This window comes from Cibotium barometz, chromosome 20, assembly GCF_041138505.1.
Source record: "Cibotium barometz isolate CiBa-2024 chromosome 20, ASM4113850v1, whole genome shotgun sequence".
NCBI lineage: Eukaryota > Viridiplantae > Streptophyta > Polypodiopsida > Cyatheales > Cibotiaceae > Cibotium > Cibotium barometz.
In genome coordinates this window covers 10,070,729-10,087,677 of record NC_141065.1, presented here as the reverse complement: position 1 = coordinate 10,087,677, position 16,949 = coordinate 10,070,729, and the positions used below count along the sequence as shown (strand labels likewise).

At 43.0% G+C, this 16,949-nt stretch overlaps 1 protein-coding gene and 1 pseudogene across 2 annotated transcripts in view; both read left to right on the top strand.

Moving 5' to 3' along the window:
* LOC147627535 (NADH--cytochrome b5 reductase 1-like) overlaps nucleotides 1–9,787 on the top strand; it is a 73,675-nt pseudogene extending 63,888 nt beyond the window's left edge. The window contains exon 9 of the transcript XR_015268253.1: nucleotides 9,280–9,787. The product of XR_015268253.1 is annotated as an NADH--cytochrome b5 reductase 1-like (transcript). The remainder of the gene's footprint in view (nucleotides 1–9,279) is intronic.
* Nucleotides 1–16,949, top strand: part of LOC147627534 (NADH--cytochrome b5 reductase 1-like) — a 140,929-nt gene that overhangs the window by 63,974 nt on the left and 60,006 nt on the right. The window lies entirely within an intron of this gene.

Sequence of the window (16,949 nt, the reverse complement as noted above, 5' to 3'; positions counted from 1 at the left end):
GCCTCGGGTCGCGAGAATCCATGATCTCTCGAAGAGTGGGCTGCCCTCTGAATAGTGCCTCATATTGGCCTCTGATCTCAGTATATGCTCTACAGCAGCACACAAAATGCTCCTCGCTCACAACCTCCTCTATGCATACTCGACAGAGTCTCTCCTCCCTAGGGGCCCCAGTGTGTCTCCCAATCTCAATCTCCAGCCTGTGTGATGCCACTCGCAGTGACCAATAGCCACTCGTGAACTATGTGGCATATATATATATCCATTTATCGTGGTCTCTGTATGAAACCATCCGGTAGTATAGTGAGAAACTGATCTCGGTAATCTGACATCCTCGACCCCAAGCTAGGTGACTCCCATACTCTCCTGGTGTATAACTGCCAAAGATCCTGTCGTAGTACTAGATTCCTCTCGCTATGAGAGGTGAACATATGGTGAATCACAGTCATACTGGAAGGGTGGCATACTGCCAAAGATCCTGTCGTAGTACTAGATTCCTCTCGCTATGAGAGAGGTGAACATATGGTGAATCACAGTCATACTGGAAGGGTGGCAGGTGGTCCATGTCCAGACTATGTATCGCAAACCATGTGCTGACCTGGGAGTACCATGCTCTATCATATCCGCTCTCTGATAGCTGTATAGCTGCCTCGAAGGCCCTTCGGGTAAGTCTGTGAGGAGGCAACTCTCTCATCCTCTGTATGAAACAAATGGTTCGAAATAATGCCTCGACAACCATGGGGGGTGTGGCGAGCTCTGCCCTGACAATGTCATGAGGTACTGTTTGCTTGTTGCGTAGCAAGCGTGAAATCATACATATCTGTGGCCTCTCAATCTGTGCCCACTGGTCAACTGTCAAATCGGGTGCCCATACCGCTGCTGAGTACATCAGAGCCGTCAACATACAGGCCAAAAAGAGTAGGGGACAATGGGCATCCCTGTTTCACTCCAATAGTGGAGTGAATCAAATCAGATAACCCCTCTTTAGTACCAATACGTCCCATAACAGATCTGTATAGAGCCATGCGACCGCAAATCAACTTTATGGGCACCCCAAAGTGGTGTAATCTCTGCATAAGTCTAGCTCTGGGTACTAAGTAAAGGGTTTGCGGCGGAAATCCACAAAGCTACAATAAATCCATCCCCCACGTGACCTTCCCTGCTCTATGATGGCTCAAAGTGTCAAAATGTGATCTAGTGTGGAGAAACCTTTCCTCTTGAAATCTGCCCGTCTTGCTGCTTGTAGGCCCTGTCTCTCTGTCCATTTACTCAGCTGTTGCTCTAAGATGGATGCATACAGCTGTGCCAATGTGTGCCCAACCACGATAGTGCGGTAGCTCCCAAGTTCCATAGGATCTTCTGATTTGAAGATGGGTATAATCATAGAGAGACTCCATGTATCAGGTAAACCCTCACACATGGCACGGTTGACCATCAATGCTAACAACTCTGCAAGCATACCTCTGGCATGTATAAAATGCCCTGTCACCAACCCATCATGATCACATGCTCACTCGGTCCTCATCCTATCAATGGCTTTCTTTACCATCTCATCAGTAAAGAAAGTACATGTATGTGGGCATAATGCTGGGGAGTGTGGGCATAATGCTGGGGAGTCCGGGAGGGCTGGATGATCAGGAAGAGTGTAAAGTGATGCCGCATATACTGACCCCACGTGTCAGTGGAGGTGATGGCTGGAGGAGGAGAACGCTCTCACGAAAATGTTGCCATGCCTCGTCTGAGTCCTCACTAAAAAATAATTGGTATAGGTCTTGCTCGTGCCGAGCCAAGAAAGCTCGCTTCTTCCGTTGCACCAAGCGTAAGAAGGTAATCTGTAACTGTCTATAAGTAATGACTCTAAATAGAACCTCTCTTTGGAGACGGGCTTGTGTCTCTCTGCACTCCTCGTCATATCAACTATTCTGGGGGACACTCCCAGAATGTTGTCGATGTTGAGGCCTAGTATGAGGATATGCCTGTGTTGCTGTAGCATGTGAAGTCTCTGTCAATATATGAGTAAGCTCCTGTAGAGGCCGTCTGGGCTCACCTGTGCACATGCCTTTGTAAATCCCATCACAGAGATAGTGTGTCTCTGGGGTGAAGGTATATCTAGTATGTGCTACACAGCACCTTTGCACCCAGCAGGAGAAAACGCAAGGGGCAAGAGCATGGCATGAAGAAGATGCGGATGAAGGAGAAGAACAGAAGAAAAAATGCAGGTTCAGCAGAAAACACAGCCCACCAATCACCAACCAATGCAGCCCCTCCAGATTGTACTTGACTCCGCAACGAAATGTAGGGCAGGAGCAGTAGGAGATGAAAACACTGATCAAGAAGGGAGAGCAGGAGAAGAAAACACAGCCACTGTAGAAAATGCAGCAATGTCTTCGTCTGCCAAAAAAACACAGAAGAGGGAGCAAAACGCAGAAGTGGGCAGCAGGGACCTAGTCGAAGTGGGCAGCAGGGACCTAGTCGTCTGATACCATGATCGAATCCCATGTGTCACGACCTATCACGTGCATGCCTGTGCAATGGCTAATCTTCGGCATGAACAGCATTACTCCCTGATTAAGTCAGCATTTAGGGCATCATCAGGAGTAGCAGCACTACCATCAGCATCAGATCAGTTACCAGTAGCATCAGCATCAGCATCAACACCACCACCATCATCATCATCATCATCATCATCATTATCCACAACATCAGCATCATCAGCATGAGCATGCAGAAGCGGCTGAGTACCGTGTCGGCAGCCTTCAGTAAGCAGCCGGCAGCCAGCAGGAGGCTGAGGCAGCCGGCGGCCAGGTGCCAGGGTGCAGGCCATTAGGTGTGGGCAAGGCAGTAAGTGAAGCACAGCATTGTAGGGAATTATTCTATTAATGTTTGTTCAAGCAGCAGGCCGACAGCCCCTAGACTGGACCGACCAGCACCCCTTGTAAATATATAAGCATGTGCCATGAAGACCTCATTCAGCATAATCATCAAGTTCATTCATCATCAAATCATAAGTCAACGGTACTCATGTAGGTCAGAGGTCAACCCCTTTGGGGGCTGATCAAGGGCCTGACCATGCACATACATTACCACCTTTTTGTACAATATTAAATACAAGAAAAAACCCTGACACCAATATCTCTCTTCTTCTCTCTTGTGTCTTAATCATGTTTAATTAGCAGCTCGTTCTTAATCAAGCTTAGGACTGTGGATCAGTTGTGCATGCAACACCACCAAACAACAACAGCGATTATTGGAAGGCAACAATCCCCATCTCACGTGCTGCCCCCGTCACATCCACACACAAACCCGGTGGGGAAGATACCTAAGAGCCATGCCCACTATTCTATACATAGAGCTCCATGCAAGCCCTCGGATTCGCATGTTGGATTACTCCATGAGTTCCTTGGCTCCTCACACATTTCACTACAATGCATTGGTTGCAAGCCAATTCTAACAATCAACATTGGGCTGAGTACTTGTTCTTAATTTTGTACGCAAGCACATTCAGTTGTAGCCTTTTCTTGTACACAAATTAGAGGTTTCCTTGTCTGATTGCTTATGTTTTGTATTCCACTTCTTCTCTCTCTCTCTCTCTCTCTCTCTCTCTCTCTCACAACTCTTGCACATAAGCACAAGCATACCACACTGAGCAAGAAAGATGCTATGCAAATGCAATGCACACCACACTAGGGACCAGAATCCCCCCTCCCCCACCAAAAAAAAACTACAAGGCTATCTTTTATTCCATAGAGTATATGAACCACCCAGCAGAATAAGCGGTGCACTAGAGCCATGTCATGCATACAGCCAATGATCAGATAAACATGAGCAAATAACCTCTTCTTATGTCTTCCAAATAGAGAGCCATTAGCATACAACCTTAAATGATTTGAGTGCCATGGATATCCAAAAGCAACGCCAAAAATTAATCGAAAGGCTGTAAAAGAGATAATCTTGCTTTGCTAGCATCCAATCCATAAGTGTTACAAAGTAGCAGCTGCCATATAGAAAAGTGAGTCCAACATTAGTTAATGCTGGTCAAATCATGGTCAACGCTGGTCAAACCATGGGCAACATTGGCCAATGTGAGTCAAGCTCTGGTTAAACATTGTAGAAAACTGGCTACAATTGGCCTCAAATTACATGGGGAGCTTGTATGACCATCTAACAGTCTGTCATTAATTGATTGTGAGAGATGAGGCCCTGACAATAGATGGACAATTCTCAATGCTGAAAATAAAAAATGTAACATGCACTTATTGTGGAAATGTTTCAATGATAAGATAATGATGCATAGAACACCGTTGAAAACTGAATGCTGAGTTTTAGGGTTGAGATAAGTACACAATGAACTGTTGGACTCACTTTTCTATATGGCAGTTGCTATTTTGATAATACATATGGATTGGATGCTAGCAGAGCAAGATTAGGCAACGTTGGTCAAATCATGGTCAGCGTTGGTGAAACCATGGGCAACATTGGCCAATGTGAGTCAAGCTCTGGTTAAACATACGTTACATCCCCTTTTGCTTATCTTGTTGACGGGGCTACCATTTCTTCTGGACAAGCCGTCAACAATGCTGGATCTTTCTTGTATTACTTCTGGTCAACTCTCCGTAGAAATGGAGAGTGAAACCTAGGCACATGAGATTCGAGGTGCTACTTCTTACTACATACTAGAAACAAGTGGAACTTGTAGGGTATCTGAGATTAGAATTGCAGCCTTATTACCTAATATTCATCATTATGCACATTAGGCGTTGGCTCCAGCCAATGTTGGGCTTCATTGAGACGAAAACACCTCATGCCTAAAATCAACTCTCACCTTTCAAGGGTGTGACTATGAAATCACGCACAAAAGCCTCCTTGTGCATTACTAACCTAGCACCATGCACCGACTCAACTCTACAAAGCATGCGTAAGACCATGACACTTGTGTCAGAGTTGGTGCAGCGGAATACACACACACGTAGAGAGAAGTTGACGCAGAGAGAGAGAGAGGTTGGCGAACAGCTTTGATATGTATTAGCAATGAATAGGTTGGATTTTACAATGGTTGGGCATGGGTATATATACCCTCTCAATGGAAATGGCCGACTCACTTAGATACGACTGAATCCACATGAGATACTATATTTTAACAACTTGAGGAGCTTGGGTTACTCTAGCCTGTCGTAGGCTTGGAAACTCATCCTCAAGAGGCTCCAGGTATTGTAGAGGCCAGAATCAAGTCTTCAGATCCTCCGCAAACTTAGCCCACTCACAAGCCACCACATTGGACAAAGGATCGGTATATTGGCTCAATCAATCATGCCAGCTAGCATCCCGTGTGAGGTGCATAGCGGCTAACATGATTCTTTCCCGGTTAGATCTCTGAACAATGGTAAAATATGCAATGAACTGATGAAGCCAAGAATATACAACATTAGCAACCAACTAAACCATCATACTTACTGAATTGGATCTTCTTTGGAAGTGCCGGTGATCTCGATGGTTGGGGAGCTGGCTGTAACGTGAGGAGTAAGGTCTCAAACTTTTGTTCTTTTTGATCCACCATGGTGCTAAGATGGTCAACCCACATTGAGAGAAGAACACAATGATTGGATCTCAACTACTCTCAAGGACCCCCAAGCTGGTCGGTGTATTTGCTTGATTATATTGCAAGAAAATGAAGTACAACACTACTTGCTTGCTGTCCACTGTATGGGACTGAACTAGATCTGTTTTGGGCTGATTTGTGTCCCCACGATGAGGTGGGTTTGCTATCCAAACAGCCATGGCACATGCTGTTGCCCTGCCTTGGCCGCCTATGAGGGTTGCACTAACGTGCACACAATTGCTGCCCCTTGAATCTTGATGTGTTTACAGGCTGGCTGCTAACTAGGCTGCATTAGATGCTCTGGTGGCCACCGTTTGGCTGTGCGTTAACCTCCTGCTGGCTGCCCCTGACTTGATGACTGGTCGCCCTTCTTATGCAGCGTGTTTTCCTCTCCTTGATGCCCTTTGGCTGAGAGTAGATGTTCCACAGATTGGCTATGACAAGATGGAGATCTCAGCCCCCGAAGCCCCTATATGTAGGGTGCATGGATGGCTAGAGTTGGCAACAAGCACCCCCATGAAAAGTTGTGCCAAGTGCACACTTCCACATGGCATTTTATGCCCACTCCCCCCAAGAGATGGGCACCCACTTTAGGACATTACCCAATGCCCCTTTTAGGTCCTTGACTCACGGGTGCTCATGGCTTGTCCAAGGCCACCATGGCCCTGAAATGACCATTGGCTAGTAACCATAGGACAATATGGTTTTCACACATGGCATGACATATTTGCCCGAGACTTGGACAAAGACTTGACACTTGACTTCGTTGTCCGAGACACCCAACCATAGGTTTGATAAGTGTCCAGTAGGCCTATACAACATTACATGATTTGTGTCATAGGCACGACATGTGTTGAAGATGGAGAAGCATTGCAGTAAGCACATAATTAGATAGATAGCACGTTTACTTTGGAGGCATGGAGCAAGGTAACACGTGTTGCATGTGCGGAAGCCTTGCTGTACTGATCCGCATGCCTGATTAAGAACAAGATGCTTATTAACATGATTAGGACAGAGGAGAGAGATGGTGAGAGAGAGAGAGAGTTGGTGTCAGGTTTTCTGTATTAATATGGTACAAAAAGGTTACTGATGAATGTACATGGCTTGGGCCCTTGGTCAGCCCCAAAGGGGTTGACGTTTGGCCCTATATATGCTTTACTAACTTGGGAGAATGATTGGATGATGAATGAATTGAATATTATGATTGAATATGAACTTGATGCTTAAATATATGTTGGGAGCTAGATACATGTGGCTATCGACCTGTTTTATGGGACAAATAATAATGATATTTGCTATTAAATGCTATGCTATGCTTTGCTTCTGCCTTGCCCACACTTGTTGCCCTGCACCTAGCACCTAGCTGCCTGTTACCTGAGCCACATGTTGGCTGGTGATTGCATTATGCAGGCTGCCGAGAGAGTACTCAGCCCCCATGCTCATGCTACTAATGATGATGATGATGATGATGATGATGATGATGTTGCTATGCTGATGATGCTTATGCTGCTACTGATGACTTAGAATGTTCATGCAGAGGATTAGCCATGGCACAGGCGTGCAGGTGGCATCCCCTTCTGCTAAACTTGATGATGGGGTGGACACTCTGTCATCCTTCCTCCCTAGACTGCTTGCTAACTTTGAACTGCTATTGTTTGACTTCAACTGACTGATATTTTTGTCAGAACACCTTTAGTCCTGATCTCCACTTCCAAGTCTTGCTGAAGAATTGAGCATTTGTGCAACTGTTGTCCCCACGCTTGCTTTTCCCTTACCCTTAACATAGCGGTGGGTCACTGTCGGAACTGATCATGCGTGTTTCTAGGCCTTTGGAATTGATCTGAGAGCTTAATGATGTACTGGTTATGCGTACATACCCTCACGGAATACTTCCTTTGGCTTCGCCTTTTGACCAATCCATTTTGCCATCCTGTGCATCCTTTCTGGTGGAACTGCACACCTTTTTGGGGAACTGTACACCTTCTTAGTGGGCTGAGCCTGAGTGCTCTGATCCAATGTTGCATGCGCGGAAGCCTTGCTGTAGTGATCCACAGCACTAAGCCTAATTAAGAACAAGGTCAGGTTTTCTGTATTAATATGGTACAAAAAGGTTACTGATGAATGTACATGGCTTGGGCCCTTGGTCAGCCCCAAAGGGGTTGACCTCTGGCCTGACATATGCTTTATTAACTTAGGAGAATGATTGGATGATAAATGAACTGAATAATATGACTGAATATGAACTTGATGCTTATATATATGTTGGGGAGCTGGTTGGCCAGATACATGCTGCTGTCGGCCTGTTTTGTGGGACAAATAATAATGATATTTGCTATTAAATGCTGTCCTTTGCTTCTGCCTTGCCCAATGCCTACACCCGCTGCCCTGCACCCTGGTACCTAGCTGCCTGTTGCCTGTTGCCTGAGCCACCTGCTGGCTGCCAACTGCATTATGCAGGCTGCCGACAGGGTACTCAGCCCCCATGCTCATGCTGCTAATGATGATGATGATGCTGATGATTCTGATGGTCGTCATAAGATTTTGGTTTTGGAGCATGTTGATTTGGGACACAACTGGAGAGAAGTTGCAAGTGATTCGTCAATGAGTGGACCAAGAGTACATGTGCAGTTGGCGGTGGGAGAGAATGTTACATACACTCTTCACTATCTTCCTGAGAAGGATGCAGGCTGTTGGTGAGGGTTATATGCCTACCACGATAAGGACTGAGGTTAAGGTGTTTGATTCAAGAGTCCACTTCAACAATCCCCTGACCTGCTTCATTGTCTATCGAAGGGATGGAATGAGTCTCTGAGGGTCAATCAGTGCAGTTTTTAACGCTTTATCAGGCTCGGGGCTACAAGATACAGCCAAGAGTGGTGTTGTTTCAAGCTTTGTGGCTGCCAAGGATGTGCCACAGTTGCAAGGTATTTTGAGACAGCCAGCCTCAAGCATCAAGCAAGATAACTTTCTTTGGATTTTGAGCATGTGCTTTCGTAAAAGGTGCTGCTTCGGTGAAGTGGGGCCCAGGCTTTGCTTTAAGCGTAGACTTTCCATATAGCAAGTGCATTATTTGAGATGGGTTATGAGGATATGCCTTTTTAAAAGACTCTATTATGGCACCCTGGAAGAAAGAACCATCCAGAAGAGAAGTCGGTAGCAGGTTACATGATGAATCTCAGTGAAAACGAGCTGAGATTTGGCACAGAGACGCAGATTCAACCTGCTCAAGATGGTAGCACTGAACTGTCTAAAAGAGGCTATGCTCCTCCACAAACTCCTCAAAGTCTGCTCTCCGCTGCTCTCAAAGAATCAAGTGACAAAACAAGAGGAGAGAGTCTCTTTTTTTTAAGGTGTGGATTAAGATTGCCTTGTTTTCTGAAGCCAGTACTTGCGAGTTGTGCAAAACTACTGCCTTTTGTTATTTCCTGTTCACTGTAAATCTCTCCCAACACCAAGCATGCATGCATGCAGAGCACAGATATATGCCCACGGGCCACAATGTCTGAGCATGGTCCTTGTCAATTTTAAAGCTTCCCCTATCCTGAGAATCTGCCTGGTAAATCTACACTGCCAAGCATCAAGTACAGTTAACTTCACTTCAAACATCCGGGTCTGGTTTTTGTTGTGGTTTTATCCTCAATATGAGAGAGAGAGAGAGAGTTTAAAGCTGGTTCCTGCTTTTGCAGGTCCTGAGATGTGGGCCTCCAGGGATGAACAAAGCCATGCAAGGCAATCTTGATGCTCTTGGATACACAAAAGAAATGCAGTTCCAGTTTTAAACAAATAGAGCATTGCGAAAGATTGTCCTATTTCGACATCGGATGGTTTGTCGTGCTTTAAAATAATCAATGGAGTGCTTTCCTCACTCCCTCAAGATGATTCATCATAAAAATGACAATGCTCTTATGGTTTTTAAAGCCTCTTATTGCTTCCAAAGCTGGTCGTCACTAAGAGCATTTTGTTGTCTTGAAAGCGTGAAACTCTCTTACATGGCCTGGAACAAGTAGATGAACTAGGAACTTTCATACCAATGCATTTGCATACCTTGCAGCATGAGTACTTGCATTCTCATGCACCCACCACATGGAGCATACAGAAAGGTGGAAGATTCGAATGACTATGGTCTTATCTGGAAGGTGTGAAGGAAGATAAATCAACCTACTAAGTCTACAAACTACTATATAATTTTAGCTCTATATGTGTGTGAGAGAGAGCGAGGGAGGGAGAGCTACCACCAGTTTAAACAACCCTTTGGTAGATGTGTATCAATCCTATCTTACGAGTCTATGATGATGATTTATCATTTAAGGTGTCTGAAGGCCTCTCTTGGCCTTGTTATCCATAGCATATCCAGTGTATCGCCTTGCTGGGTGTATTGCTTTAGTTAGGTTTGTGGGTCTCTCTAGAAAGTAGGTCAATAAATGGGAGATCATCTGCAAAGAAATTGGTATATAGCTGGGCTGTTATGTGGTGATTTTCTCCTCGCAAGTTGCTGCTCAGTCTAACAGCGCTAATCACATAATAGCTTATGGGTAATACGTGGGGAGATGGCTTTCTCATAGGTTGCTTTTGATAAAGTTGATGGGCAACGCAGCGTGATTGCTAGCCTATTGTATCTTCGCTTCTCAGAGGTACTCGTCTGTGATCCAGGACTGATTCTTTCACCTCTCAATGGTTTTTGAGGTTAGTGAGTCATAAATTAGGTTAACAATCAAGGAAGAGAATAAAGAAAAGGGATTTGCGCCCAAGGAAAGAACAATTTATCAATTCTAGCATCGGCTCGGTCTCTAGACTAATAAAACTACCTTTTCCAACACACCTCTTAAACCTTATTTAAACATTTTTTGTATTTCCTTCCTGATTCTCTTCCGTTGGTCTATTTTTTTGTTATTTATATCGTTATTCACAATAAGAATTATGTGGTTTTGGTCCATTCGAAACCCATCTAATGGAATCATGAATTAGATTTATGTATTGAGAAAATCTCTTGGTACATTTGAAAAATAAATCTTAAGCTTTGATAAAGATGATGGGTCTGAAAGTATATTTGAAATTGAGATCCATATTCAAGCAAAAAGTAGAAACTTATGATCAAATAGGGGTATGCCATGGTATACATTACTTTTTGCTGCTGAAATTATTCTTCAGCAAAACTCTAGAGTTATATTGTATTATGATCTTTGGTGCATATATATTTTATATTCATCCAAATTGTTATCTTTATCTTGGGCATTAATTAATGCCTAAGGGTTTTGTAGCCCATCTATATTATAGATTAAACACAAGGTACTCCCCTTCCACTTGGTGTCAAGGGAGAAAGGAGGATTTTTTAAAAAGGGTTTAAATAGTTTTTATTGTTTGCATTTGCTATTCTTTTTTTGGTTTGCACGATCTGTTGTCTGATGAATGCTAGGTAATTTTGTTCTTTCTAAATGTTTTAAAATCTGCTGCATGCTTTGCTGTGTGTGTGAGAGGATGCCTGCACACCTTGCCTTCTTTGTGTTTGCTGCAGAGCTGTAGGCTAGTTGAACTACGCTACCTATCTATCGCGACCATAGCCAGTGAGACTATGGGGTAAGACAAATCCCTTTTATCTTGTTTTTCTTCAGCGGGAAGAGGTGACCCCAGCTTGCTCTGCAAATCTATGTGGCGCCATGCGTAGCCAACTACCGCTTCTTCTTTTTTTGATTTTTTTTTTGGGGTAATGAAAGTGACGAAAGTAGTTCGACAAGGAAATTCGTTAATGCTATGATAACAGGTAACCACAAAATCATAGGATTGTCGAAGTCATCTATGTTTGCATACTAGATACATGTCGTGATTCTTTTGGAGAACCACGCCTTTGTGGCACTAATTGTCAAAAGACAATTGATGTTATAAAAGAGCAACATGGTAAGTGCACATATTAATATGCTTAAAATGCAAATATCATGTCTATTAAGCCTTAGAGTAGCTTTGAATAGGTTTGGGGCTTTACTATCTAAATTTAGTTGTACATTGTTGGTTTGCTTGCTATTGGAAGCATATTGAATGTTGATCTTATGATCTTTTTGTAATATTTATGAAACTATTATCTTTTTGTACTTTGGACTCTAAGTATTGATGATGATGGTCTTTTTGTCTCTTATAGTATGTGGAGAGAGAGAGAGAGAGAGAGAGAGTCGTCAAGCAAGGAAAGAGACTTTGTGAGGGAGACAGTGATCGCGACCGCGCCCAAATATTCAGCCTATGCACAGTGTTTGTGTTTGTCCTAATTTTCATGTGGGTGAGCTTGAAGCGGTTCCAATAGCTGTGCTAGAGTTTTACCCCCCTTTCGGAGCTATTGGTGCAGACAGATTTTTCATTCGTGCAGTGGGGAATTCACGATCGTGGTCGCGTGCACAGATTTTCAATGTACAGTGTTTGTGTTTATCCTAATTTCTTTGTGGGTGAGCTTGAAGCAGTTCCATCAGTTGTGTTGGAGTTTTTCCCCCCCTTTTGGAGCCACTTGTGCAGACAGATTTTTCATCCAGGCATTGGATCTTCTCCTCTTTGTTTGTAGGGTTGAAACGTAACTCTTCTCCTTCTTTTGGTGGAAGCATTAATTTTCGGCGTGGAGCAGTGGAAATGAGTCAAGGAACCATAGATATGGATTTTGTAGAGGCACATGTATCAATAGAAGATGCAGAGAAGTTTGAGGGTGGAGGACCAGAGCCTGAGTCTAAAAATCAGACTAAAAATCAAAGATTGATCGGTGGTGAATATGGAGAGGAGGAGGCTGGTCAGATGCTTTAGGATACCTTGCTTCTTGATGCATCTTAAGAAGAGGACCATGAGGTGGCTTTTGAATTTCGAGTTGCACAAGTTAATCAGATTTTGTAGCCATATGTGATGGCAAATCATGTTAGGGCTACCGAGGTTCCAATAGAGGAAGTGGTAGATACCCGAGTGGAAACATGGCGGCTTGTGGCACAAGTAGAATCCTTTCATAACAAGCTACAATTTTCTTTTTTACTGGATGAATTCCAATCTTCAACAGAATTACATATTGGTTACATGATATATTAGATAGTAATTTTGTGGAGAAGATCTTTGATGTCCCAAAGGATTTTATGAGGTCCTATTCTCATCCAAAGAAGTTTGAGATTTGGTTATATAGAAAGTCCCATTATTTCTAGATGGGCAATTGGTGCATGTTGTACCTTGGTGCCCTATGGCAAAGTATAGAGATATATTGTGCCAGGCATGTCCTATTTGGGTGGAAGTTGTAGACATTCCATCAACTATGTGGGAATTGTTACCGTTGGCCATGTGTACTATTGGGGAGGTGTTGGTGGAGCCCAAATGTCGTTTAAGAATAAAAACAGGGTTTACAATACTGGGAAGCCCGGACCTTGACAATTGAGGTTATGCGTGGATGGATTTGATCCTTTGTATTTCGAATTAAAGTGGGGATCATTTGCAAGCCATTTCTTCCATTGTGGGGAGAGGGTCACTTCATTTTAGAGTGTCTAGAGGAGGTGAATGCTCAGTCACAACCGAATGTGTCCCAAGGTCTGACACTTGTAAGGATACAGTAGCTCCTGTTTTGCCATCTAGTTTGAATATAGAGAAGGGCAAACAAGTAGCAAAACAAAGTGAGAAAATGGTAGATAAAGGTAAACAAGTTTTGGCAGATACAGAAGATAGACCTTGGCTTGTGGTGGCGAAGAGAGGTGCTTGCTAGACAGCTACTTCTAATGGAATCAAAATGTGGGTACTGGTCATGGTGCCTCTTCATCATTTCGTCCTGGTGCCACAAGATGGACTCGAGAGAAAGATAACCAAGGCAAGGTATCACACTCTTGGTATAATTTGAGACCTCGAGTTACGAAAGAAAATCTAGTAAATTTTTCTCTTCTATTTGATAAAAAAGGGGCTATGGTCTCAGCCTGGGAACAAGAAGTATCCGGATGTCAAGTGGAGACAGGATACATCACATAGTTATGCTCGTCCTTTAGGTGAGAAGAAAGGAGTGGATGTTTTTCTATGAAGAGTATGGAAACAGATGGAGAGAGAAGGCATCGAGGATCCTGTGCAATATTTTAAGGAAGAGAGGCCAATGGTGGTACCTCTCATTGATTGGCTTTCTGTTTTGATGGATTATGAAGATTTCTGCATTTTGTGCTGTGGAGCATAAATAAATTCCATGGCTGGACAAGTATATGATTACAAGTAATTTCATGTGTTTTATAGTGGGCACCCCACTACACAATTAGGGGTCATGATTGCAATGAAATCTCAATTTAAGCCATCATTGGTTATACAAGATGTCCGGGGGTGGTTCATTGTTGTGGAAGTGGAGTTTATGGATGAAACATTATGGCTTGTGGGGTTGTATGCACCTAATGGTGCTGCACAACATTGTTAGTTATGGGACAATTTATTGTGTTTGTGCAATGCTAAGCATGGCTTTGTGTTGGGCAATTTTAGTGTATGTGAATCGTCGGAGCATGCTTCTACACCTCACTCTATTATGGATGGGCCAGAGAGGCTCATCTGGAATGTGTTTGCCAATTAGGTTTTGAAACAAGATATGTGGTCATGGCTACACCCACATGAGAGAGGATTCACATATGCCTCTCAACAGTATGTGGGTATAAGAGCTCGACTGGACCGAATGTATATTTGCTAGCATGATTTATTTCTGCTTGAGATATTGTCCATGCAGGTGGAATATTTTGTCATTTCATTTCCCTTTGGTATTGGAGATGCATAGCCGTTCTATGGATGCTTATAGGCCATTATTGGGAACGGCTCCTTTTAAGGTTAGCCAGACTTTCTTGGAGCATACTATTTTCCATCAATTTATTTTGCAAGTGTTACAAAACCTCTAGGAGAGGGCATAAATTAGGTATTGACTCAATTATTTTCGGTCGCTTTAGCTACAGCTTTTGCTTCTTTCTCTTTTTGGACCAAATCTATGTTCTTCTTTTGCCTAGGAGAATGATTAAGCTTTGGTTTATCAATAATATTGATTTTGGCCAACTTAGTGGGAGGAGGGTTTAATACATAACTTTTTATAATTCCTCTCCCGAGTCATCAATAAACTTGTGATGTGAATGTACCAACATACTATAGCCATTGGGTAGTAGTCCTCCTCTCTTGCAGCCTTTATAATGATTGACCACATAGCATTTACGTCTTCGCCATTTTTAAAGAAACTCCTTGGTTTTTTGAGGTACCTCATCCCTTTATTCAGAGTGAGATTCAGTATCAGATTTATAGCTACTCCTTGTTGCAGCTTTGGTTTCACTTCCCATGATTTCTCTTGATGTTGTCAGCTCTTTTTTGCACATAGTATTTGAGGAGTTTGTGTCACCTTCGATCTCTATTTCAGACTCCTCTCCACCATTGGTGCTTGTGTCAGAGTCATTGCATGTGGACTCAAATTCACTGTAACCAATCCCTTTGATATCAGAATACAGAGCACAAATCATTCGTAAATGGCACAACCTTGGGGAGCTCTTCACCATCAGGTGTAACACATGCAACTGTTGGATTATGGAAGGCTTAATGGTAATAATTGCAAGATCGACTTAACTCCCCAACTATGGATTATAGCCATCATATGTATCCAATTTAAATCATCTTCAGGCTGAATAGCTTGCTTACTTGCAGGAACTTAAGCTCCCCCTCTCCCCCACATTTTGTTTATTGTTGATTGGAGGAGGAGGAGACCAAACGAAAATAGCATGGTGTGGAGTTGAGCTTGAGGGGGAGTGTTGAGATATCGAGCTCAACTAGTGACCCGCCTAGGTGATAACTTCCCCACTTATGCCACTACCATGGTTGGTGAGATTATGGTTGATATGCCACCAATGGACGGCAGGCTATGTGATAGCCACTTTGGAGTACTAGAGGTATGGCATAGTTATAATGCCAACTTGTATAATCAGGATCACACTATGGAACGACCATTGTATGTTATAGTAGGAGAGTACTTTCCCATATAGTAGGAGAGTACTTTCCCATATAGTATGTACTCTTCTCTTTAGTGTATGGTTGTAGATAAGAGAAGAAGATAGAAGAAAATTCAGCCATCTATCTCTCTCGTGTCTTGCTCTCTCGTGTGTGTGTGTGTGTGTGTGTGCGCGTGTACATGTGTTTACTTGTTGCATCTCTCTCGTGTCTTGCTCTCTTGTGTGTGTGTGTGTGTGTGTGTGTGTGCGCATGTACATGTGTTTACTTGTTGCAAGGAACTTAAGCTCTCCCTCTTCCCCACATTCTCTTTATTGTAGAGTGGAGGAGGAGGAGACCAAACAAAAGTAGCAACTTGGAGCACAACTCGGAGTGAGTAGCATGTAAGTTCTCCAAAGATATGCTATACACTCATTCTAGCTTAGGCCAAGGTGCAAAATAACATCTTTGGCGCCATTGCACTGAGCAAAGTTTCCTCTATTTATTTGTTGTATTCGCACGGAGATGTGTTTTCTTACCTATAATATTTAAACATGGTGTTACATATAGGGGTGTGTGAAGAAATGAGGTTCATGAGAAAAAAAAGGTGTCTTTTATGCTAAAAATCTTGGTGTTATACCTTTGACATTATTGTTAGAAGGAATGGTTTATCACCTTCCCTCCTTAGTTTGCTATCTTAACACACTTGAGATGAGTTTTCTTGCCTATGTTCTTTGAACATGGTGTTATAGAGGGGGATGTCTGTGAAGAAAAGAGGTCTTTAATGTTGAAAAGCTTATTATTTATTTATTTATTTTTGTGTGGAGAGGCTAAAGTGACACACTATTGGAGTGAAGGAGGACAATGAGTGACCAAACAAAAGAAGTACCTTCGAACACACTCGGTGTGTGGGTAACATATAAGTTCCTCAACAAATATAAGCTATGCACTCATTCTAGCTTAGGCTGAGGTGCAAAAAAGCAACATATTTAGTGCCATTGCACGAAGGAACGGCTTATTGCCTTCCCTCTCTTTGTTACAAATTAGCACTTTTGAGATGTGTTTCCTTACACGTGTTCTTTGAACATGGTGTTATAGAGGTGTCCGTGAAGAAAAGAGATGCGCGAAGAAAAGAGGTATGCCATTGCACTGAGGAATGGCTTATTGCCTTCCCTCTCTTTGTTTACAAATTAGCACACTTGAGATGTATTTCCGTACATGTGTTCTTTAAATATGGTGTTATAGAGGTGTCTGTGAAGAAAAGAGATGCATGAAGAAAAGAGGTATTTTTATGTTGAAAATATACCTTTGAGATTGACACACCACAATGGGTGTGACACCCATTGTGGTTGAAAATATACCTTTGAGATTGACACATACTTGCAATTTTCCATTCTTTTTAAGCACAACCATAATGGGTATGAATGTTCAATCTCAC